Source organism: Symphalangus syndactylus, chromosome 16 (genome assembly GCF_028878055.3).
Source record: "Symphalangus syndactylus isolate Jambi chromosome 16, NHGRI_mSymSyn1-v2.1_pri, whole genome shotgun sequence".
Taxonomy (NCBI): domain Eukaryota; kingdom Metazoa; phylum Chordata; class Mammalia; order Primates; family Hylobatidae; genus Symphalangus; species Symphalangus syndactylus.
Window position 1 is genome coordinate 31,537,658 of NC_072438.2, and position 23,751 is coordinate 31,561,408.

The window sequence follows — 23,751 nt, forward strand, 5'->3', positions numbered from 1 at the left end:
GCAAAGTTCTAGGCAGCCACTACCAATCAGTTGGAGTTGGTATATGATGTAAAACATAACTGTATATTTTTTTGAGACAGAGTCTTGCTCTGTCGCCCAGGCTGGAGTGCAGTGGCGCGATCTCAGCTCACTGCAACTTCTGCCTCCCGGGTTCACGCCATTCTCCTGCCTCAGCCTCCTGAGTAGCTGGGACTACAGGCGCCCACCACCAAGCTCGTCTAACTTTTTGTATTTTTTTTTAGTGGAGAGGGGGTTTCACCTTCTTAGCCAGGATGGTCTCGATTTCCTGACCTCGTGATCTGTCCCACCTCGGCCTCCCAAAGGGCTGGGATTGCAGATGTGAGCCACCGCCCCCAGCCACATAACTGTATTTTTTAACAATTGTATACACACATTGTACAGGTATGGTTCATGATTCAAACACAAATCCATGCTGATCCGGGAACTGATAATATCTTTTTGTTGTTGTAGCGGGTGGTAGGGTACAAGGTACTGAGTGTTTTAGTCTTGTTTTCTACCCTCTTATTTCCCTTCAGTCCTAATTGACTTTGCCATTTCAAGACTACCTACTCAAGAAGACACACAGAATCTCACTGAATTCATTCGAAGCCCCATAATTATGATACTTGTACTCATTACCATAGCCAGCAAACCATCGATGTCCTTTATATTGATAATTAATTGCTTTTATCTCTGTCCCCTTGTCTTTATAGCCGAACACTGAAATTTTGTCAAAACTATTCTTATTGTTATGTATGAAAAGATGACTCTACTAACCCTATACAAAAGATTATTTATATGTCATTTTGGAGAAACTACAGCTGTCATTAGAAGGAATTTGCTTCTAGATGTGACTTTTGAAACACTGCCCCTCCCCTATCCAGGAAAATGGATCTTTGTTTGAGTGACCTTCCATTTATCACTTGAAATCTATCTGGCAACTTACCTGAAAGGAGACTAATAAGGAGTGAATTATTAGGAGTTAATGCTTAACACTTTCTTTCCAAGTACATGAAATGTACTTATTTTATCTAGGCTATATTTAAAAAGGGCTAAAATATACTGCAGAAGATACCAAAATAAAGAGAAATGTTATCAGGAAACTCAGACAAATTGCTGTTTGGTGACTTGAAAGGAAAGAATTACATAGGAGAAGAGCAAATGAGAAGGTACAAAGAAAATGTAATATAGTTTGTGGGGAACAAAATAAAGCATAAAATTAAGCTTAATAACATTTTGGAAATAAATGTATGTACATAAAAAAAAAACTAAGAAAAAATGGGCTTCTAATTAAAGCCAAGCCAGAAGTAAAAAGAGTGTAAAAAATAGAGAAAGGTTGACTTAAAATCAGCTGATGTCATGGAGAAAGAATGAGCACAGGAATCCCAGCTCCCCGTGTTATAATGACATGAACTTGAAAAATAACCCTAAATTCTCTCATTGTAGGTAATGCCATGAACCCTCCCCAAGGGAGGTACCAAAAGCCTGCATGAAGCAAAAACTGGAAACAAATAAAGGAGAGTATTGTGACTTTGCACTAAGTTACTCATTTATTCACATAATTAATGAGTTTCTATTCGTGTTAGGCACCTTTCTAGATGATGGTATAATTAGTTAACAAAAACCTCAAAACTCTCGCCCCCCATGGAGCTTACATTTCCAGGGAGGGAGAGAGATGATACAACAATAAGAAAATACAGAGCTAATGTCATTCTATATGGTATAATTATGTAAAATCAAGCCTGAGTATTTGACAACTTCTCGGATACCACAGATCTGTTGTTTAATGAAATCGGCCTAAAAGATAAAATTGTGTATTTGCATGTACACATCACCTTGCCTGTATTATGAGTCAGCATTTCTTCCTATAGGAAACCACAGCTTGGTAAAAGGTAGAAGCTCAATTTCCTAATAAAGAGATATGTTTTACTAGGCAGTCTGTTGCACTGCATATTACTGTCTCTGACCTTGGCTTTAGTCCCAGGAGGATTAAACCCAGAAAGAGAAGGGAGTAAAGCAAGGTGTAGCAAAAAAGCAAGAGAAAACAATACAAAATAACCTCAAAGAAATTAGTAACAATAATTAGTGCATTCAGAGATTATATCTTTTTTTCTTTCTTTTTTTTTTTTTATTTTTTGAGACGGAGTTTTGCTCTTCTTGCCCAGGCTGGAGTGCAATGGCGTGATCTCAGCTCACAACCTCCGCCTCCTGGGTTCAAGTGACTCTCCTGCCTCAGCCTTCCGAGTAGCTGGGATTACAGGTGTGTGCCACCACGCCGGGCTAATTTTGAATTTTTAGTAGAGACGGGGTTTCTCCATATTGGTCAGGCTAGTCTTAAACTCCCAACCTCAGTTGATCCGCCCACCTCGGCCTCCCAAAGTGCTGGAATTACAGATGTGAGTCACTGTGCCCAGCTGAGATTATATCTTTTTGAAAGCTAAAAAATATATATATATAACACTGAGTGAAGGAGTTACGTTTTCAGGTAAGGGCTGCTGTTCTTAACAATCCATCATCCATCCATCCATCCATCCGTCCATCCATCTGTGTATTCTGGAAGGAGTGCGCAACTCATGCAAAGACATGAACAAGTTTACTCTCAATAGTAAAGAGTTGCCCTGATATATGATTGCTTGCAAACTTATATTCAAGTCCTATGGTGTTTATTCTGTAGGCTTTGCCAATATAGCTGAATCTTAGGAAAAGACAAACCAAAACAAAATTGTAACGTAAGCCATATTTGTCTTCAGCCTAGCCTTTTTTTCTGTTACTGCACATTTCCATACCTTTGCATTTTCTTTGTAATGCATAGGCTTGAGTGTTCAATTTCTTAAAGTGGCTAGATGTCCCTGTCCACAATAGACAAAGTCACACCAAAATCCTAAAAAGAGAAAATTTGCTTTCCATCAAAGGCCTGACATACTTTTGCCGTGAATGATATAGAAAGATTCTATAATAGACTAAAGGAAGCTCTGGGAAATTTGTGTTAAATACAATCAGTCTTACATAGACATATATCTTTAAGGTCGACTGCTTGACATTTTTTCCTTAAGATGAAAATTAAATAATGGCCCTCTGTAAAAAATCATTAAAGGTCTCCCTTCACTGAAAAAATAAAATAAGCAAAATAATGAGACTCAAGCTCAACTTCTGTTTTGCCCGCCTTGAATCCCTTTGACACACTTCCAAGTCTACCTTACAGCAGTAGGAGCGATTCCATAAACTGGAGATTTATAACATATGACGAGTCAACCCAGACCCTTATGAAACTAGAAATGAGTCAGCAACATTATAGCTGCTTGAAATTCAGGGCATCTCAGAGTGAGGGGGAGAAATATTCAAGAATTTCACAGAGGATGTTTTACTTTCTGAAAAATTGCTGAGAATTCTTCAGAGGCAAAGTGGTGCCTGGGTTTTTATTTTCCATGTCTAGGTGGTCAATGAACCAAGGCTTTATGAACTGGGATCAGATAGCTGGCAATAAGGGCCACATCATCATCTGGATATCTAATTACTTACTTACACACCGCCTTTCCTAAAAAGTGGTTAACCTTCAATGAATCTCTGCTTCTTAATGTAGGAGCCAGTTTATGACAGCCTTGTACTGCATTAAGCCTTGTACTGAAGGCTCTCAATGAACTGGCTCCTGCATAACCATCCACATGTCTCTACTCCAGATTTCCTACCCTTCCCCTCTATACCCATTGCAAATATCCGTGAAACTGAAAGCTTTTCATTTCCTCAATGGATCATGCTCAAGTTCTAATTATTATTGAGTTTATATTTGATAAACTCTTAATAAATAAAAATTATTATACATAATAATAACAAAAATAGAATTTCATCTCTTGAGTATCTACTTTGTGTTGGATATAAGGATATAAGTCTAGCACTTGCCTATATTTTGCTAATTTTCACAAAATCTCTGCAAGCAAGGCTGACCTATTTTAGGGCTCAGGAACCTGCATTTTAAGAGGATCAGTAATAGGTCCAGGGTAACATGGCTAACACATGGCAGATATGGAATTTTAGCATATGTGCAAGCCCACTACTTCTGCTTCTTCCTTGACATTCAAGATTCAGTTCATGGCAGCTATGCCGAGAAAGATTTTCTCTGATGCTCTCTGCCCCTATGGAGGAAAATGGGGGCTTCTCTTGCCACTTGAAAAGCAGCTAAGGACTCTATGATGCCTTTATTCTAATGTCCTCACTGACTTACTGGTCTGTCTTTCCAACTTAGATTGGGAGCAACAACCTGGACTCTTTCTTCTCCGCAGCTTCATTCTCTAGCACCTGGTAGGTGCTCATAAAATATTTCTCACACTTGGCCTAGCATAAATGAACAAATGATTTAAAAGATGCTGCATAACTACTCAGGGACCAGGTAAAGCCCAGGGAGTAACCCTGCCAAGCCATCCTCAGTCAGCACCATCTGAAGCTACTTTTATGCTATAATAATTTGCTGCGAAAATTAAATTGAATAACCAGATGCGGCTAAAAGCTTTGTTTTTTCAGCCCTCACCCTCACCCCCCACCCTGGCCCAATTCACCTCCAAAATGATCCAGAAAAACTAAAAGACAAAATTATTGCCCTACAAGGAGGTTTATAAGGGAGCATGAAAGGTGCTGCTGTGAGCCTGTGTGGAGGGAAATCATGATAAAGGCCATTAGGAGGCTTTATTGAATTGTAACCCGGGAGAAATGTGGCTGGATTCATCAGGTCGTGGTTAGGGGACCTAGGAGCAAATTCTACTGGCTGACCTTAACTAGAGAATTGATTTTTCTTTTCTCACAGCTCCCATAACAAGAGTGAAACAGAGAAAAGACTTAGGCCAGCAGGGATGGAGAGAAGAGATAGCAGTTCTGTGACAGCCCAGCTAGAAGGAGTCTTCCTTTCCTTCTTCAAGGAGAATGTACTCTGTGTAGGACTGAGGCCTCCGATAGAGAGGCCCCGACAGGACCCTGCTGAAGATGAAACACCTGTGTCCCTGGGTTCCACTGGGTTGAGAATTTCCAGACCATATCAGAAAGCAGGTCGCAGAATCGGGGTCCCAGGTGGGGACACCGTGGTTTCCTGCTTCATTTTCGAGTGCCAAATGAGGCATATGAAATTATTCTCTCTCTCTCTTTGTTTCTATGTCTGTCTCTTTCTCTTTGTTTCCATCTTTGTCTCTTTCCCTCTGTTCTCTCTTTCTTTCTCTCTCTCTGTCTTTCTGAGTTTGACAAGGAATCAGTATCACATGTAAGTGCTCTACACACTTGTTTACCAGGTAATATATATTTTTAGCCCACTAAATGTCTTATATCCTATTACCATGAGAGGACTCAGTAGGAGTTGAAGGTAGCAATATCTATTTACATGAAGAAGCCCTTCCAAAGTATTCCACTTATTAAATAATGAAAACTCCTCCCTGGCAATGATGATTATCATAGAAGTCGCACAGTCATTTGTACTTTAAAAAAGATAACCATGATTTTTTTTAAATGTCACCTCTAGTAATTTCTGAACTGCAACCATGATTCTTGATAAAAATAGCTATTTGTAGGTGTAATCGCACTTACCTCGTGGGGACTGTGAGCATCCAGTGAGATAAGGTATCTCCAACATAGAGTGCCTCCACAGAGAAATAAGCATTTTATCAATGCTTGCTGTTATTATTAGCCATATTACTATTATCTCCATTTTACAGATGAAGAAACTGAGGCTTAGAGGAGTTACAAATTTGCCCAAAGAAACACAGCTGGTAGTTGGAGCTTGGATTTGGTTCCACTTGGGCCATGGAAAGAATATACTGAAGTCTCTTAACAAAATCAAAATGAGTGCAGAATCAGAGGAGCAGAGAGGTTCATGAGACTACCTCCTTCTCCGCCTTAACTCACAAGAGAATGCCAGTGGAAGCTTTCCAATAGGTTAAGTAAGGAAGGTCCAACGGTATTTTGTGTGGTGAGAAAGCAGCTGTTCTCTGGATCATTTTCACCAAAGGCCTCCCTAACCATCATCAGGAACAAACTTGCTCAAGCTGTGTTTACTGGGGAACTTGCTGTAACTGCTTGGAACTCAATTGCATTCTGACGCTCTATTCATCTTCCAGCTTATTTCCCACCACTGACCCTGATCTTAGAAAAACCTTGGAGAATATCAGTAATGGCACCTTTTTTTTTTTTTGACAAGTTACTCCAGAATGTATTTAATATCTTAAAATTGTCATTGATGGAAGCTAGTAATTTTAAGTGAGCAGTTTCAAACTAATATTTCTCCTTTTTTTCCTTAATATTTTTTTCTCCCTAGTCACATACCTGATCTTTTCAAAGGTATCTTCTTAAGCGGTCAACGAGCTATAAAATTCTCTAATGACAGAGGAAGATAGAGGTAAAATTTTTAGTACAAGTTTAGCATCCCAAATTTGAATATCTGAAATCCAAAATGCTCTAAAAATCCAAAACTTTTTGAGTGCTGACATGATGCTCAAAGGAAATGCTCATTGGAGCATTTTGGATTTCACGTTTTCAGATTAGGGACACTCAAGCAGCAAGTATAATACAAATATCCTAAAGCCCCCCAAATGTACAATTCAAAGCACTTCTGGTCCCAAGCATTTTGGAGAAGGGATACTCAACCTGTAGCATAGGCCATCTCCAGGTGCTTGAGTTGCTTCCCTCTGAATGTCTTACCTAGAACAGAGCTTAGCACATAGTAGGTGCTCAGGAAATATTTAACAAATTATGGAAAGTCATTTCTAACTGAAACTTATTATTAAGACAATTAGAGGCTTAGATCTCTATACTCAGTTTTTCAGTGGGGCTTTTGTAAGCAAGGAAATGCCAAAAACATGTGGATAGAATAAGTGACTGCTTCTCTGAGGTTTGAGAGGCCATAAAGTTTTGTCTACTTCAAAAATTTATCTTTCTCAGCAACCTTTACCAACTGGAATTTCTCTCTTTGACTCTGTATTTAGTACCTAAGGAAAGGCACTGACTTTGGAATTAAGAGCTATTAGGCAAGATAAGTTTATTTCATTAGCTAATTAAGACCCTGGGCCCCTAAAGGACAGGGATAGGGCTGGTGAGACACAGTTTCAGGAAAGAATAAAAGGGTGCTTGACTAAAAGGACAGCATGATTTGTCGCTGTTTGAACAGAGGGAGTGGGAAGGAGAATGCCAAAGGTAAGGGATGGCCACCCAAGATGTAATTCACCAACTTAAACAGCCCTGGCCCCAGTTCCGAAGGAATGCTGTGTATTTGCTCCAAGAAGCTACATTTGCATGATCCATGAGAGAAATGCAGCAGCATTAAAAAAACAAAAACAACAACAAAACAAAATATGGGTTTAGAGTGCAGAACACCTCAATTCGCATTCCAGCTCTATCACTTTTTAGCATCAGTAGCAAGTGACTTACTGTGTGTTAGCTCCGTTTCCTCATCTGTAAAGTGGGGACAGTTGCTGCTCCCATTCTGAATTGTGATAACGCATAACTGATGTCACAAATATTCTAATGTAGAGTCTGGTGCAGAAGAGGCATTCACTAAATGGTGGCTATCATTGACAATAATTCTTTTCAAAGTAATCTTTATCTTTCTTAAAGCAGAAATGAAAGAGGGAAATGAAAAGGAGTGGGAGCAGCAGGGATAGGAGTATTTATAAAGCATCTAATATATGCTAAAGACCTACTCAATTACTTTTCATATACAAACACTCCATGTGAGACAATACAATTTGTATATATGAATTTTGCCTCCTTAACTTTGCTCACTTCACTATATCCCTTAGGTCCAAATTCTTCAGGTTTTTCAATATATGGAAATAGCGATGAGAAAAGGAAAAACAGAAGAGAGGAAGAAAGAGGAAGTTCAATGTAAACCAGAAACTTACCTGCTTGAGTGCCAAACCATGCTCTTATCTTAAAACTCTGAGCACCCCTTCATGGGGAGAGGCAGAGTCCCACACTGCAAGTAGGAATCAAATCCTAAGAACAGCAGCCCCTATAGCAAATGGAAACCCTATGTGTGCTGGACCTAAAATTTTCATTCTAAAACTAAAGAGAAAGCGGCCATAGGGAAGGGCAGATCAAGCAAATCACAGAGTAACAGAGTAATGCAACATTGTCTTATCATCTTGGGATATTCCGGAACAGAAGAGGTTCCATCCCTCCTGCTATTTTTTCATCACCTCTTCAGAAGTAGTCAAATGAGTTAAGACAACTGCTTCACTTGGCATTTGGATCCATCTATTACTACTCCAGGGCTCGGGTGCTTAGTCATTTCTTAGCTCATGTCACTGCCACTTTGTTCTCGCATTTGACACTGACTCCAATAACCTTGTAGCATCTGCCCTCCCAATTCCCCTGAAAACCCTGAGCAGCCTGCTTCGATGAACGCTCCTTTGAATGTCCTTTTTTTTTTTTCCTGTCTTTCTCTCTTTTTTTTTTCTTTTGACAGGGAAAACAGCTATCAGGTTTCTGGAACATTCTTGAATAGCTAATTCCTGGAGTCCTTATCCTCACTTCTTCTCCTCTGTACCTCACTGGCATTTGCTCCAAGATCTCCTTTTCAAACAACGTCCTGGCACTGAGCTGAGATTTCCAAATGTTAACTCCCTGGCATCCGTCCTGTAGGTGCTGAAAGGATTTTTCCCTGATTTGCACACAAACTTTTCATTTCGATGCATATCAGGGTCATCTCGGCTTTGTGCCTTGCCTACAAGGTGGTTTGGAGGCCATGGCCCAGAGAACAGATTAAAGGGATTTTTCTCCTGCTTTTCAGACCATCTCCTCCCCAGCCACTCTCACCTGGGCATCTGGAAACTCAGTCCTTCCAGGCTCTTATTTTTACCTCCATGGGCAGAGTCCCAGGTTGGACACTGACCTACATACCAGCTTTTCAGACTCCTTTCAGGAAGGCCTGCAAAATTCTCCAGCAGCTTGCCTGTGCTGTTCTCATGCCCTTGCTCAGGGGAAAGCTTGTCTAAAGATCCTGTGATCAAAGCACCTTTCCTTCCCAGGTGCCACTATTAATACAATTTCAGCAGAGCACCAGGGGGCAGTCTACATGTCTCCTCTGGGTGAAGGTGTGGCCTCACCTGACTGATATATGTTAGTTTCCACATTCTCTACCTGATTCTTAGAATTTAAATGGAGCATAATAAGAGGGGGAAAAGAGGAAAAGAAAGAAACACAGGTAAAGAGAGAATCCACTCATTCATCACTCATCCAGCCATTCATTCATTCACTCATGCATTCCTAAAGGTTTTTTTTAGTGTTACTCTATGAAGCTGGGAAAAGTGTTGGGGATTCAAAGGTGTAAATGATGCGGTCTTTGCCCTCCAGAAACTCAAGACTCTACCGAAGAAAGAGAGTAGAATTCCAACGGTGTATAAACAGAGCCTATTACTTAAGTAATTAACCAATGCTGAAGGAAGATTAGGGGTTCAATAAAAGCTTCCTAGAAGAAACAGTGACTTAGTTGAATCTTGATGGAAACAGAAATTCTACGGTAGGCCTGCTTGGGTCAGACAATGACAAGTGCTAAATAAATGTGAACAAAATAGACTATCTCTGGCATCCCGTAATGTAAATTCCAGAGCAGAACATGAGAGATGTGGTTGGGAGAAGAGAGGAGGATCATAGAGTCTAGCTGTAAAGGACAAATATGAGTTGCCAATTATTGATGTTCCTATGTGCCTGGCATCACACTAAACACATCATATTTAATCTTTACAATGACATTATGTGGTAGGTATTGTTATTTGCATTTTAAAAGTAATACTACTAAAATTTAGATGATAAACAACCCGCCGACTATCACATAGCTTATAAATACTGGATCTGGACTTTGATCACGGATATGTCTTACCCCAAAGCATAGACTCTTAACCACCCTGGAAAAAACTCCCATAGCCTCTCTGATAGAGAAAGAAAGGTAGGGCATTCCAAGCAGAGAGAACAGCTTTTACAAAATTTTAGAAATATAATAGAGTCTATTCCACAAAACACAAAAAATGCAGTAAGAATGGGGCTGTGGGGCTGAGAGCGTGGTGAAAATAACTTTTGAATGAGAGGGTGGGGATCATTCAGGGATAAACTTATACTTGATGCTAGAGACTTTATGTTTGATTCCAGGAAACCAGGTGAAACTATTGGTAGGCTCTAGATAAGATAGATAGGATAGAATGTTAGCATTTTAGAAGCAATGTTTTGACTGCAAAGTGGAAGATATAGTGAAATTGATTGTAAATGGAAAAATGCAGATGAAAGACGATTGATTTGAGGGCTTTGAAAGAAGTAAAATAAACAAGACTTGGTAATCAATTAGATGTGATTGTGAATGGCAGAGAGGGCTTGTGATGATTCCTAAGCTTTGGGACAGGGAAGTTTGAGTTGATGACAATCTCTGAAAATGGAAGAATATAAGTAGATTTTGGTCGTGAATAAGATAATGGGTTCAGTTTGGGACATACTATGTTTAAACTTTGGGAGAAAACTCAAAAGGAGGTGTCCAGTAGTTAGTGAGTCAAAAGCTTGGGAGAGTGATTTCAGTTGGGGAAATAGATTTAGAATCATTTCCCATGGTCTTAGGGAAGTCAATATTACTGCAGTCAATGATACATCTCAAGGAGAACATGGACAAAGAAAAGAAATATGATTAAAGAAAACAATCAAGGGAATATTTGCATGAAAGATTCAAGTAGAAAAACAGTAATTAATGAAGGAGAACATAAAGGAGTGGCTAGAGTGGCCAGGAAAAGATGAGAGGTTGATGCACAAAGTACATTTTTTCATTTGCATAGCATGTCAGAATTGGAAACTGTCTCCCTCTTTACTTTACAGATGTAGCAGATGGATCCTGGAGAGGTAAAGCACATTGGCAAAGTAATTGCAGCTGGTCAACATTAAAGCCAGAACTAGAACCCAGAGCTTCTGGTTCCAACCTTGGCCAGAGCCTTTATGTTGTTTTTATCTCCCTTAGCCTCACTGTCTAAAACAGTGTATGGGAAGTAAAATAAAATTGATTTTTAAAAAATGCATTATTTTTAATTTTTTTATTATTTTAGAGTCAGAGTCTTGCTATGTTGCCAAGACTGGAGTGAAGTCTCATAATCGTGGTTCACTGTGAACTCGATCTCCATGGCTCAAGGGATCCTCCTGCTGCAGCATCCCAACTAGCCTGGAATGCAGGCATGTACCATCATACTCAGCAAATGTTTGTATTTTTTGTAGGGTTAGAGTCTTGCTATGTTGCTCAGGCTAGTCTTAAACTCCTGACTTCAAGTGATCATCCCACCTCAGCCTCCCACAGTGCTGATATTACAGGCATGAGCCCCACCCCCAACCAAATGTATCCTTTGAACCCAAATTTTATCACTAGTTTCCATTTTTTCAAAGACATTTATCTTCTTGGCCACTAATTGTGAAAAGGGAGCATGACCATCGTTTGCCAGGTCCCTTTAGATAGATTAACCTAAAAAATGGGTTAGATCAACCCCACCAAGTTGGCTTTCTTTTCCTATTTTCTATTGAGGAAACCGAGGCTAAGACATGTAAAGAAATAAATGCCCTAGAGTCCCATAACTAGGGTAGACCATTATTTCATTGTCAGGTTGTCCTAATTATTTCTCAGTCAACGTCTTGGGGATTCAATGCTGACTCTACATGCAAACTACCCAGAAGAAATCATTTGGGGGTAGAATCTTAATAATTAGAAGGGGGATAGGTTGATTTTAAAACTTTGTTCTCTGTACTAGGGTACTTAGATTAGGTCTAAAGTAGGGCCATAGCTTTGGGGCAATTAACAATATCTTTTTGTTTGTTTGTTTGTTTTGAGATGTAGTCTTGCTCTGTCACCCAGGCTGGAGTGCAGTGGGGTGATCTCAGCTCACTGCAACTTATGCCTCCCAGGTTCAAGAGATTCTCCTTTGGGAGGTCAAGGTGGGTGGATCATGAGGTCAGGAGATGGAGATCATCCTGGCTAACACAGTGAAACCCCGTCTCTACTAAAAAAAAGAAATAAAAATAAAAAAAATTAGCCAGGCGTGGTGGTGGGTGCCTGTAGTCCCAGCTACTCGGGAGGCTGAGGCAGGAGAATGGTGTGAACCTGGGAGGCAGAGCTTGCAGTGAGCCAAGATTGCACCACTGTACTCCAGCCCGGGCAACAGAGTGAGACTCCATCTCAAAAAAAAAAAAAAAAAAAAAAAAAGATTATCCTGTTATCCTGCCTCAGCCTCCCGAGTAGCTGGGACTACAGGTGCATGTCACCACACCTGGTTAATTTTTGTATTTTTAGTAGAGATGGGGGTTTCACTATAGTGGCCAGGCTGGTCTCGAACTCCTGACCTCAGGTGATCCACCCACCTCAGCCTCCCAAAATGCTGGGATTAGCGGTATCTTTTAAGTAATGCCAGTAATTGAGAACTAGGTCCATGGTCATTAATGGAAGTCGTGCTTTCTACTTTCAGGACAAGTCTATCATTGTGCAGGGGCCTCAGCTTCCTGTGTTGGAAATGAGTTAATGTAGTCACAATATGACACGGTATTTTTATTCCTTACCCGGATCAGCCATATTCTAACAATACATTTCAAAGTACTGCTGACGGAGGCTCCACCTGAAACCTGTTCTCTCAGATAAGTATCTTCATCCCATTCATCGTTTCAAGAAAAAAAATAATAAATCTTACAGCACGGCAGCATTTTCATCTGCTTTGGTTTCAGCCAGAGATAAACTGTTCCTGCTGCAAAGTAATTAATATCAGTCGCCTGGAAAGCAGAAATTGGGAGACAACAGGCTCCTCTTTCTTGATAAACAGATTGTTGGGTAAGGTATGCACATGGATGTGACAATTCATTTGGCCATAGAAATAGCAGAAATGAGACGTTTTTAGACAGATATTTGGAAGACATGAGTGAATATCCCCAGGCTTCATCCAATTGAGCTCAGATGAGTCTTTTGCACTGGGTTTTGAGCTTCTCCAAGTCCCTAGGATCAGCAGAAATCTCTAGGCCCCCAGGGGTGTACCCTTAAAACAATACGCAGAATCAGTACAATCACGGCCAACTCCTGGGAAAGCTGGCTCTGTGCCCCAGTCCTCTGCAGCCCCCCTTTCCTGACCCAACTTCCCATGTGACTAAGGAATCAAAAACTTGGCCTAGCTGATGTGTAATCCAGGCAATCAGAAATTAGAACCGTGCAGCTAGGAAAGATGAGCAAAAGATGCTTAGAAACAAGACAAGCAGAAAACAACTTCCCCAGAGCTAGCCTGTGTGGGGAAACCTCCAAAAGCTAGGGAAAGACAGCATATGTTTTGCATGGTCCAGGAGGGGCAAGCTCATCATGGCTGCCTGCAAATGAAGAAATCATGTTTCTGTCATAGCAGAATGGTTATGTTTTGGGGTGTTCTGTGAATGAGACATGAGAGGGGAAATGCTACCACACAAGTATTCCTTACATTCAATTCTTCAGAGAAGGCTTCAGGGATCATTTTCCCATCTCAAGAAGTATAAATTGCCATTTTATAGAAGCTTGAGAAGAATATTCTAGAAGCGATTCAGAGCCAGGACATTTGGGGATTTGTTTAGGTAAACATGAAAATTCTATCCATTTTTATTCATCCATCCCAGCAGCCAGCCAGCATCCTTACTACTCGGAGAGGCTGAGGCAGGAGAATGGCGTGAACCTGGGAGGCGGAGCTTGCAGTGAGCCGAGATTGCGCCACTGCACTCCAGCCTGGGTGACAGAGCGAGACTCCCCGTCTCAAAAAAAAAAAAAAAAGGCAAAGTAAAGTAAACAAATAATTTAGAATATAATATTATCAGTGCTGTGATAGGTTAATGTGCAGGAGACACAATAAAGGAGTGAGTTCTACAAGTCTGGGGACAGGGAGTGAGGAGAGATGGGTCAGGAAAGTTTTTATTGAGCAAACCCTTGAACTTAGTAATTGAATAATATAAGTGTTTATAAGCGGGTAGATTAGCAAAAACTTGGATACTCTCAATTCCAGGAGAGATCCAGGAAAGAGAGAGTCGTACTATTTCTGCTTGTCCCATTGCCTAATTCTACATGTCAGGGGCCAGCTCAGGCCATATAGATCCCTTAGAGCCTTCACTGAACTTCCTCCCTCCTTAGTAAATTTTTTTTTCCCACAGATCTTGAGACATTTATTAGTTATACACTAATTACCTTATGTACATCCACCAGACTGCAAATTGCTTGAGGACAGGGTCTCTTATTAATTCATTTCTACCACATTGGTGACTAAAACAATGTCTGGGATACAGTAGGTGAGCTTTTTAAAGTTTGTTGAATACTATATATGTCTCCACAATTGATTAGAAGTTTCTTGAAGGCAGGAAGAACATTATTTATCCTTTCTATGCCTGGAACAGGGCTCAAAGTGAATGTTCAATAAATGTTTAATGAACAAGGAGCCCACTGAAACTTCCACATGATAGTGAAATTGATGTCACCCTCACTATGTGTCCTTTCTCTGAGCACCTAGTGTCACTTCTTCCTGCCTTTCTCCAGGCAGTGAGGTCTTGGGTATCCTTATTTCTCTGACTTCTGTCCTAATGCAACTAGCTCGCTCGCTCTCTCTCTCTCTGTCATTTTTTTTTTTTTTTTTTTGAGGCGGAGTCTCTCTCTGTCCAGGCAGGAGTACAGTGGCGCGATCTCGGCTCACTGCAACCTCCACCTCCCTAGGAGTTTCAAGCGATTCTCCTGCCTCAGCCTCCCTAGTAGCTGGGACTACAGGCACATGCCACCATGCTCAGCTAATTTTTTTTTTTTTTTGTATTTTTAGTAGAGACAGGCTTTCACCATGTTAGCCAGGATGGTCTCGAGCTCCTGACCTCGTGATCCATCCACCTCAGCCTCCCAAAGTGTTGGGATTACAGGCGTGAGTCACCAAGCCCGGCCTTAGCTCTCCTCTTAAAATGATCTAGGTGAGGATTTGCTAGAACTGATGATGGCTACAGTTTATTGTCTTTCTTAATTTAAAAATACATGAATTAACAAATGTTGGGTTTCCAGTATTATTTGTAAGCCATGGAGAATGTATTTTGATGAAAAATATCAACTCTGAATCTTTCAGCTCATACTATGGATACAGCTGCCTAAACTATCATAGGACTGAGCCTTCCTTTTGGTCACGCACTTGACTGGTCCATTAATATCTCTGCTGTTTGTGTCGACTCAGTTTATTCTGCATGAGTTTGTTTTTGTCAGTGGTTTATGTTCCAATGTTGCATGGTGCCAGGCAACTTGAAGTGTAACTGCAACAACAGTGGCAGCCTGTATTCTAACCCAAATTATTTTATCAGCTCAAAAAGAGCTCATGAAATCAACTGATATATTTCACTGCTTTTTCTTAGGTTTCCTTTGGGAGGGGAAGGAATAACCTTGAAGAGAGGTGAGAATTGTCATGGATTTTGTGTGACTTGTTACTCAAGATGACTCATTAAGCTGCCAAGAGCCTCACAGCCCATCCAAACTTCTCAAACAACCCTTCAATTCCAGCCCTTGACCTGATCTATGTAGAGGGTTGGAAAATTCGCAGCAATAGAAAGCTATGGAAATAGAGTATAATCCACATATATGTTGGGTGATGGGGGAGACATGAAGAGCAAGAGACTGTGGAGACAGGAAAGTACCATCATTTGCTATGAGATTTTCCTTGAAACCATCTCCTTCTTGAATTTAGACACTCATTGTTTATGTGCAGTGGCCCTAGGTACAGAAGGGTCACCACCCCAAGGAGAAGTATACCCTCCAGACTCATAAACCAAATTCTAGCCAGTTTCTCCCAGAATAAAATACTACACTTCATCCATTAAGCTAAATCTCCTTTCGACAATTCCCTTCTTACCTGGCCCATGAAATGAATCATGAAGAGATTATTTTCTGGGCAAATTGGTAGAAAAATCCTGATGCAGACAGTTCCCCTTCTGATTGCACCTGACTTCCATTCATTGACTATCACATCAAGTAGTGGTTCCGGGAATTCAAAGGAGAGCTCAGCAAAAGAAGAAGAAAAAAAAGCCCACGAAGTTTTTCAAGGTACCTACTGCAGTTATCAGTTCATAGATGTAAATGTTCTCACTGTATGCTTGATTTGCACATTCCAAATCAATTTGGTAATTTTTTTCATTTTTATCTGCGTGCATGAAGTGATTTGTAATACTGAAACAATTTAGAATCATATTTCATTTGCAACAGTTCAATTAACTTAAGTGCTGGAACATGCTCTCCAACTGGTGACTAGTTTAATTGGTTACTATTACAAGAAATAAGTTCTATAGTTCTGGGGCTCCCCAATGTCCTTTCTAGACAGGGCCCAGCCATGCAGAGGTATGTGGGAGTGGGAAGGTGAGGAGTGTAGCAAAATTTCTTACTTAAAAAAGAAAAATCCAAGAACCCATTCTCTTAAAAAAAAAATAACTAGGTGTGAGTTTCCATTTTCTGTTGTGATTTTATGACCTCCAGTTCCCTTGGATCAACTTTATAACCACTCAATAAGCAAGAGAAGGGTGTGGATCAAGGGTGGAAAACTTTTAAAGCTATTGCGTAAATGCACTTAAGCATGAGCCAAAGTGATAAATAGGAAACCAAGATGCATGTCAGGAATGCAGCGAAGAATGATTAGCTGGGACACTTTGAGCAGCTGTTAAGGCAACTCCAAACGCCTGGAAAGAAGGATTTCCTTCTGGCTTACACCAAGGCTCAATTGCTCTAGTTGTATTTGCATTGAAAGGCACTACTGCCAAATTGTACAAGAGCACTTATAGTAGAAAAACATGTAAATTGTCAAAAGATACAAAATAATACTGCATCTCATTTGTGGATATATGGAAATGCAGTTAAAGAGAAAAAGTGAGTAGGCACAACACATACTATTGGGGAGAGAATGTTACTGAGGAAGAAAGGAGAATAAAGGGATAGGTATGTGATTTAAGTGCAATCTTAAGCATATTGAGTAAAATACTAACATAAATCTGGGTAGTAGATATATGGGGCTCAATTCTATTATTTTATGTACTTCCATGTTTATTTGAAATGATTTCTAATTAAAAGTTAGAGACATTTAAAAAAGAAATCTGTTCCTGTTTTGCAGCCATTGGTAAACCAGTCATTTCTCAAAAAATTCTTCTGTCTTGGAGATCACAAACTCTAGGCTGTTTTGATTAAGGTTCATGGAATTCTGAAGATGAAAGTTTATGACCACCTTTCCTTCTTTCCCACTTCATAATCTTAACTGACCTCATGCTGACTGAGGATGACCACTGGATTGGAAATGGGCCTCTGGTATTGCAATGTTAGAAACTGAGCCTGCTTTTTCCTACAACTGGTGCCAGGTGCAGCAAAGACACTACCCTCAAAGGGCGATCCATAAATTAGAACACTGAGTGTCTACCGATTAGTATCTACAGTGATCCTAAGATTTGATTGTAGACAGGTTAGCATTGCAGAAAGAAACCCAAATAAACATATTTAAGAAATCTTAAGAAGGTCTTCCATCATGAACAGCTGATATCCGAGCTAGCATTGTGTCATAACAATGAATGTAATCACAGAAATAAGGAAGCATTTGGTCCAAAGGTGGATTCTCTGCGTGCCTATTGCTTATATGAGGATACTATAAGAATCTCTGGAAAGAGGGGGCTCAGTTTCTCACATTGCAATACCAGAGGCCCGTCTCCAATCCAGCGGCCATGCTCAGTGAGCATGAGATCAGTTAAGATTATGAAGTGGGAAAGAAGAAAAGTTGGTCTTGAACTTTCATTTTCAGAATTCTATGAACCTTAGTCAAAATAACCTAGGGTTTGTGGTCTCCAAGACAGACGAATTTTCTGAGAAAATGACTGGTTTACCAATAGCTGCAAAATAGGGACTGATTCTCTTTTAAGTTTTTTTCTTATATGAGCCCTAAATTGAAAACTTATTTATTTATTTACTTATTTATTTGAGATGGAGTCTCGCTCTGTCTCCCAGGCTGGAGTGCAGTGGCACAATCTCGGCTCATGGCAACCTCCACCTCCCAGGTTCAAACGATTCTCCTGCCTCAACCTCCCAAGTAGCTGGGATTACAGGTGCATGCCACCACACCTAGCTAATGTTTATATTTTTTTTAGTACAGTTGGGGTTTCACCATGTTGGCCAAGCTGGTCTCGAACTCCTGACCTCAAGTGATCTGCCCGCCTCAGCCCAAAGTGCTGGGATTACAAGTGTGAGCTGCTGCGCCCAGCCCAGAAACTTTTTAATAGTGCTTGAAAAACCATAAAAAGCTCTTAAATTTGATTATTTTTGTGATTTAACTTCTCAGTGGTAAGAATATACCATTTTATACCTCCAAATCCATTTTAACTTATGGAAGAGGTTTCTACCTCTTTGTAAAGTTGGTTATCAGCGCTTGTAAGTCAGATTGTACACCTTGGAATCACAGCACTAGGTCATTCCTGCCTATTAAGTATGAGGATCTCTGGCCTCAACCCTCATAGACATTGGTCTTACAGCAATATACTTTCCACAAAATGCAATATATGTAGGTAGGTGGATAGACAGATAAACAGATGGATAAATAGATGATAGATGATAGAAGATAGATAGATACACAGATACATAGATATATAGATACTCACAATAAGGATTCTGGTGAGAGTGTCCTACTGAAGCTATTACAAAATATACATTTTAATTTTTTCTTACTATACTGCCAACTAGATGTGGAGTTTCTAGTATGTTGGAGGAGTTCCATCATTGTAGAATGATGAATGCAATACATGCAGAGTTTGGCTTCAGTCAGACAGTAGCAACAAAAGTACACAAATTTTAACAATTAATTACCTCTAACAGAACTTTTTTCTTTTGAACATTAATATTTTATTCCTGGAGGCATTATATATAGCACAAGAGTTTCAAAAATAAGTTTTAGGACCAACTGGACTTTGCCCAAATCTGGGCAGTTTTTCAGCTACCTTAACCCTCCATTCCCTCCTCAATAAAATGGGAAGAGTTGTATACCTACCTTACGGTTTGTTTAGGAGGATTAATGAAGAAAATTCATGTAAACAGGTAAGTAAAGTGACTAAAAGATAAATCCACAATAAATGTTCACTAATACGATCATCATCTTTGTCATTACCTTCACTGTTTTAATCACATCCTGAATTCACTGGACTTTCCAGTGGAGGGCAGCTTTTCATGTTTGCTTTCTTACCAGTACAGGAAGATTTCTCTAATTTTAAAATGAGGATGTTAAGAGGTCATATTGAGCAACATCATTACCTGAGGTCCGATGGCTGGGATACAGGATGACCAGCTGTGTCACTAAGCGCTGATTCTAGGAAAGGGAGTCTCCAAGTTGATCAAGTTTCTAAAAGGAGCTGATAAAGCTAAGTTTTTAAGACAGCAAAAACAAGCAAATAATATCTTTAAATTATTGCAATGCCATGAAGTTATGTCTCTGTGAAATATAGCAGATATGATTTTTGAGGGGACTTGAGTTTAACCTTCAGAATGCTGAAAGTTGGTGAAAGTTCCTTGCTGGAAATGGCTACTTTGAGATGGTAGAACTGAAACAATGAGAAGAAAATAGGGGGGCCTCCTCAATGCATTATTGGAATCTAAAGAGCTCTTTGTATTGTATGAATGTAGGGATTATCTTTTTATCATTCCACAAAATTAAAGCTTAAAAGTTCTATCCAAAAACCTAGCTATGGAGAAATCCTCAAGGGTCTCCCATTAATATGGTAGCCAGGAAGTACACAGGATTTCAATCAAAGGCCAGTGGCTGTCTATGTGACACAGAACTACCCCCACATATAGAACCAATATGTGAGGTTCATTCCTTTCTTCACAATTCTACAGCCTAGCTGCACAATTGCCTCTTTTGTTTATATAATCTCATAGAATGAGTTGGCATACAAGGCAAATAAGAAACCATGGGAAATCTCTGTCCGAACCTTGCTTTGTGCCTGAAGTTCAAATGTGTTTGGTTAACCTTCTATTTATTCCTTCTCTTTCCCTCAGGTGACCTTTTTGGTCTTAGTTTTTGCCATGGCATGCCATGGCACGCAGTGGCTCAATGGGACTCTGGCACCATGTGACAAAGAAACTCTTATGAGCTGTCTATGAATTATTTCATTCATTAGGTGCACACATTGGCACTCCCTTTAATGCCACCGCCCCTGCCACTGGAAATGGGCAAATGTCAGCCCAACATATAGGTACTTCCCACCCTCCAAATACTGAAGCCAAACAATGGATGGTGAACTCCAATCTTTGCTTTCTGTTCAATTGTTTTCCTGTTGGATAGTCTAAACTGCAATTCAGATTGTTGACCCTGGAAAAGGCAGCTCATTGAATCAGTACCAGGATGCTTTTCCCAGGTAAACAGATAAGCGGAGGAGAATGACGCCTTGCATTGCACTTGATCATTAAATTGCCTGACATGAAAGTAACACGACTCCATCACATGCCGTGTGACCAGTTTACTAACTTATGCTTCTCTAGGAAGCAGAGTAATTAATCATCATTCTGTGATAGTGTATACACATTCCTGCCAACAAATAGGGAAGTGCTTACAGAGGGCAATACTTCTAAGCACTATGAAACATTAGTCATACATCTGATTAAAGGGTATAGTGATCAAGCTGAAAACCTACTAGATGGTTAAACTAAGAACAAGCACGGCCTCATTTTCTTTTAAGAATTAAGTCAGTCTTTCAAGCGCACTGTGAAGCTATGATAGGAATAAGCAGGGGACCTGCTTGGAAATGAAGTGAGAAAGCAATGATAAGAATGAAGACAGGACTTGATTTTCAACACCACCAAAGTCCATCAAAGGCAAGTACCTGTGAATTTCCTTAAATGATTTGCTGAGGGCATTTTGTGGTGACTATATTACTCTATAGCCACTTTTTTTCATCAATTAGTATTGTTAAAGAGAAGCTTGACTATAGAGTTCCTAACAGCAGCAAAAAATAAATTCCCTCCAATTAAGTAGTCTAATAAGCTATTTAGGATTTTACCACTTAACATTCTTTCCTTCCCATTTAATTTTGGCTTTCACGTGGATGTCATCTTGTTGAAAATCCATCACAGAAAACTATGTGGGGAAAAAAAAAAAAAAGATAATGTTGCAAAGTGCCCCTGATGTTCAAAAACAAGCAGAAGCACAATATTTTTTCTAAATCACCCCAGGATTTTTCCTAATAATTCGGCTTCTTCCTACTATAAATTAATATATGAAAATATATGAAAATGGTCAATATGCAAATTCAAGTATCACACTAGCTACTTGCCTTCAGTAAGTGCTATATGCATAAATTTGAAATGATACAATATTTTAAGGTCCTTGATTATAATAATGCCTTGGTGTGCATATGCGCATGTATAATTACATTCATTTAATTTAATCATGAAAATATTATAGGATCATTTGATTTTCTCCTCTAAAAGTTCTCTTACTCTTTTCAATTAATTAATTTCACTCTGCCCCTTTATAAGTCAGCTAATGGTAAGTAATGGGTTTTGAGCTGAACAGAATATGGTCACATTCCTCTGGAATTATGGACAGAAAAGAGTCATGTGGGAAGATGGTGGCCTCTTGCCTTTAGCCTACATCCTAGTCATGAAACAATGTTAAGGCTTTTCAGTCGAACCTGGTCCTGGTCCTCAAAATATTCACATTTCATAATCATTTCTTCTACAGGTTTCCATTGTCCCCAGTGCTGAGAATTCGCCCAAGGGCAGTCACCTGATTACAACAGAAGAGACCTGGAAACCAGCCCACGTGACCCCACATTCCACATGCTTGACAAGAGTGGAGCTTTTGGGACTCTGCATAGTTACTGGAATCACATGGAATATAACAAGGGAAACATGGGGGTGGAGGACATTTAACATTCTCCATGCACTAGGAGAACAGATAACACCCCAGTAAGTGGAAAATAAAAATGGGCCATTTTGAATGGAAGGGAGGAAGCATAACATGAAGGTTATGTCTTACCATCCTTCCCCTACAAGAAAATCTTGTTTTCCCTCTCACAGAAAATCTGTGTTTCTTTTCCCCAACATGCTAACAGAGACCAGTGAACAGAAATAGGCTGCTTTGTGTCCATCGATAGAATCTATATACCATCTTTTCCCCCAGGGATTAATTCAGCTTTTGATTAAATCTTTCTGAGATTTAAATCATGATGTTACAAACCTCCAAGGAACTCCTCTATGAGTTGTGACCTTCTTTATTACTCTCTGCCGTTTGATAAAGTACAAAGATTGATTTATAATGGATTGTAGTGTGTTTGAAAACAAGGAGTAGCAACGAAAATTGCAAAATATAAGATTAATATAAATATTGCAAATGGAATGTTTTAGTTAAAATATTCTATAACTAATACTGAGTTACAACTGTATAGCTAGTAACACTACAGTCGAGTCAGTATAGTAACATTATTAGGGCTGTAAATTATATCCAATGATTAGCTAAATAAACCTAAAAAGAAGAGAAAACCAGCAAAGCGAAAAAAGAATTTCAATTCAGTATCATATTGTATATAGTTTAGACAGATTTGGTTTGGAGGACTTTTGAATTGAGACAATCTTCTTTTTAAAAAAGCTGTATCAAATGTTAATTATTTTTGTCAGTCAGCCCAATTTTGGTTTTAATAATTATTTTGCCATTGTTATCAACAAGAATGAAAGTGATTCAATGTTTTGAGGACAATATGAAATAAATCCTTTATCTCAATCAGGATATTCCAGTACCAAACTAGCAGCTACTAATGCTGCTTCTGAAAATCCCTCATTTTCTCTCTGCCCTCAAAAGATTTGTTAGGGTAAAAAGTTAACCATTTAGGGAAGAGTTGTAATGTCCTTGCTGGTTCCAACCAGAAGATTAAAAATGCCTTATGCATTGAAACTCAGGAGTGCTTGGTATCCACAGTGGCAGATAAATTCAGTATTTGGGTAAGATAATGGTAGATTTTTATTTTCCTTTTCCATAAAATAATTGATGAATTTTATATTGGTATAAAACAATCCATGGGGAGTGTATCTTATGTGATTTAGCAGATTTCAATGCACTTCTGATAGCTCTTATCACATTTCCGATATTTACAAACATTCTTTTTCTCTCTAGGAGATGGAAATGATGGAATATAATTTAGCCATCATCCTTCCCCAATGTTGAATATGTTGAGTCTTGCAATGCAAATGATTGGCAATGGGAACAACCATTTGAAATTGGGCAAGGGCATTCTCTGTCATTAGGACCACCATCATCTACCAGCCACAATGGACATCCTGACAGCACGATGTGTCTTCAGCTATCAGCTCATCCCATATTTAACCAACCCAATGACTTCCATATGATGGGGAACTGCATCCTGTTACAAGTCTTGGAGAAATATTCAGTCCATCTACAACAAAATCGCTTTCTGCACTGAATATTCGGTGAGTTTTTCCCTGGGGAAAGAGCTTGTACTTAAAAATACACACGTCCCAGGGTTAAGTACAAAAATAGAGCTATTCCATTTGATACAATCCCATGTCATTTTTCACCTCTGTACGTTCGTTATAGAAACCACCACGTCTGCCTTTGCCGTTTAGAAAAAGACAAGATACAGAAGGTGCACTTTACCTTAGAGCTGAAATGCATCCATGAATATGGAAAAGCAGGGAGAAAGGGAAAGAGAGCCAGAGAGGAAATAGAATAATAATAAGTGAGTAATGGGTACTGATCTGAGAAACATGCCAGGAGTTTGGGT

General features: G+C 39.5%; 1 protein-coding gene and 1 long non-coding RNA gene across 8 annotated transcripts in view; one reads left to right on the forward strand and one right to left on the reverse strand.

Annotated features, from left to right (window-relative positions):
• Positions 1-23,751, reverse strand: part of PPARGC1A (PPARG coactivator 1 alpha) — a 339,704-nt gene that overhangs the window by 10,665 nt on the left and 305,288 nt on the right. Inside the window, exon 14 of one of the 7 annotated variants that reach the window (XR_008651723.2) lies at positions 19,268-19,374. The exons of 5 other annotated variants lie outside the window; for them this stretch is intronic. The gene's annotated coding sequence lies outside the window, so the exon portion shown is untranslated. Of the gene's footprint in view, positions 1-19,267; positions 19,375-21,067; positions 21,090-23,751 lie in introns of those variants that run through there. One more of the 7 variants, XR_010116207.1, reaches the window with a different exon arrangement.
• LOC129464767 (uncharacterized) lies at positions 15,341-23,524 on the forward strand. Its single transcript, XR_008651726.2, has 3 exons — positions 15,341-15,395; positions 21,696-21,922; positions 23,124-23,524. It is a non-coding gene; the product is annotated as an uncharacterized lncRNA (long non-coding RNA).